Raw genomic sequence first — 2860 nt, 5'->3', positions numbered from 1 at the left:
ATTATTATCTCGTAACGATTCCCTCTTTTCAAAATCATCAATTTATTCTTTTTTTTTTCTCGTCTCGTATTCCTTTTATTGTCTTGTGTTTTCCTCCTCAAAGGTCATTCAGTTTTCCCTCTTTTCTCTTTCCTTCTCATTCCCTTTATTGTCTTGTGTTTTCCTCCTTGAAAGTCATTGAATTCTCTTGTTATTCTCTTTTCCTATGTCTTCGTTATCATAGTATTGTTTTCTTGTCTTCTGGTTTATCCAATACCAATCTTCCTCCTCCCTCCTCCTCCTCCTCCTCCTCCTTCAGGTATTCCTCCTCTTCATCTCCTCCTTCGCCTTATCCTCTTCTCCTACTCTTTCATTCGTCCTCCTCCTCCTCTTCCTCCTTCAGCTATTCCTCCTTGTCCTAATATTTTTCCTTCTTATCTTCTTCCTCTTCTCTTTCTACAGGCTATTCTTCCTCCTCCTCCTCCTCCTCCTCCTCAAGTAAAGTATCACTTAATCACGGGTAAAAATTGGCGCCTCTGTTCGTCTCCAAGGCTCATTAATCATTCATTCTCTCTCTCTCTCTCTCTCTCTCTCTCTCTCTCTCTCTCTCTTCTCTCTCTCTCTCTCTCCTCTCTCTCTCTCTCTCTCTCTCTCTCTCTCTCTCTCTCCTTTTTTTCATTGTTTCCCTTTTTTTCCCCGCTTCATTAATTTCTACTGAGGTGATTCTAGGTATGTATTCTCTCTCTCTCTCTCTCTCTCTCTCTCTCTCTCTCTCTCTCTCTCTCTCTCTCTCTCTCTCTCTCTCTCTCTCTCTGTGACAGTCCTTTGCTGCAGGAAATGGGAAAGGCTAAAGGTGTGTGTGTGTGTGTGTGTGTGTGTGTGTGTGTGGCTTCTTACGCTGCTTTCATGTATCGTGTATGTACGAGAGAGAGAGAAAGAGAGAAAGAGAGAGAGAGAGAGAGAGAGACGGAGGTGGGGAGGAGGGACACGGGGAGCAGAGCAGCTGAAGAAATGAATGAGTGAACGAACGAACGAAGCTGTATCACTGAGGCAGACGCGGGGAGTGATTCACCGGCATACTGCGTCGCAAAAGTCCCCGGCAGCACATCAAAGGCGGGGCGGGAGGCTAAGGAAGCAGGAAAAAGGCCGGGAAAAGCAGACCAGCCTCGTATATTCACCTGCCCACCTGGCGAATTCATTTCTGAGAGGTATCGAAAAGGGGAACGAGCAGAGCAAAGCAACGAGGACGCGGGGAATCATTTGGTAAGGTCCTGCTCTCGTGTTTGTTTGTGTGTTCGAGTCTTTAGGTTCAAACTCCGTGGCCTTAAATCCCTCTGTTAATATAATAAATTCTTCGACTTGTCCACACAGAAGTATTATAGAGCCATTTGGAAAGTCTTGCTCTCCTTGTCTGTGTGTTTGTTTGTGTGTTTGTGTGAGTTTCTAAGTCCAAACTCCGTGGCATTAAACTTTCTGTTAATCCTTTCACTGCTATTAGGCGCATTTTTCCTTACTTGCCCACCACTCTAAGACCTATTTTCTTGTTCTACAGCCGCCTCCGAACAGTGTGCTGTCTAGAAATTGCAAAATGTATTCTTTTCATCCCTTTCTCTCTTGTAGATGCTTATAAATATTCTACACATTGGTTTTAGTACCGTGAAGGTTAACATTCACGGTACTGTAATAAATTCTTCGACTTGCCCCCACAGAAGTATTATAGAACCATTTGGAAAGTCTTGCTCTCTCTGGCTGTGTGTTTGCCTGTGTGTCTAAGCCTTTAAGTCCAAACTCCGTGCTCTTAAGCGCCTTCACTGTTTGGTCATCTTTCGTTGATATTTCTAGCACTGTAGTAAATTGTTGGTAAGGTTTTGCTCTCGTGTGTTTGCCTGTATGTTTGAGTGTTTATGTCCGAGCTTCGTGTCATCTTTCATTGATATTCGCATCAGAGCTAATTCTTCAACTTATCTACACAGAAATGTTACAGGAAAGAGATACTTAGGAACTATTAGAGAAGATTTTACTGTCTGTGCCTGTAAATTTGCCTGTATGTTTCTTTAGGTGTTATCGTTCGCTAATATTCACATCAGAGTTCGACTTGTCTACTCAGAAATGTTACAGGAAAGAGGAACTCAGGGAAACTTTTTTTATGTAGGAGTGGTGGTGATCCTTTGCCTTCTTTGCCTGTGTGTTTAGGTCTTTAGGTCCAAACTCCGTGTTCTTAAACCCTTCACTCTCTCATCTTTCTTTAATATTCATAGCTAATCCTTCGACTCGTCCACACAGAAATGAAAGGAAGACTCAGGGAACCATGTGGAGAGATCTTGCTCCCTCTGCCTGTGTGTTTGGCTGTGTTTGAGCCTTGAGGTGTGTTCTCAATCGCCTTCACTATTTGGTCATCTCTCGTTGATATTTCTAACACTAGTAAACTCTTCGACATATCCACAAAGAGAAATTACTGAATAAAAGGATAATTACTTAGAAATACTTAGGTCTTTCAATTGTAAAGGGAGTTCTGGCCAAGGAAAACAAACAAAAAAAAAAAGACAAATAAGGCAATAATAAAAAAAAGGCCCACTTAAGATGCCAGTCCCAAAGAGAATTGTAGAAAAAGAATATCCAAAATTACGGGAAGTGTCTTGAAACCTTCCCTTGAAAAGTTGAAGTCACAGACAGCAGGGAATATCGAATCAGGCAGAGCGTTTCAGAGTTCACCAGGAAAAGGGATGAAGGACTGAGAGTACAAAGAATTAGTGAAGGAAATGATGTTGGAGAGAGTGAAGGATGGAGGGAAGAGAGGAGGGGGAGGGAATGGGGAAGTACCTGGTTGACCTACTTATAAGATTGTAGTGCAAGAAAAGTACATAAAAAGTAGGTGTTTATG

This window comes from Scylla paramamosain, chromosome 26 (genome assembly GCF_035594125.1).
Source record: "Scylla paramamosain isolate STU-SP2022 chromosome 26, ASM3559412v1, whole genome shotgun sequence".
In the NCBI taxonomy this organism is placed as follows: Eukaryota; Metazoa; Arthropoda; class Malacostraca; order Decapoda; family Portunidae; genus Scylla; species Scylla paramamosain.
Note: the sequence above shows the minus strand (reverse complement) of the source record.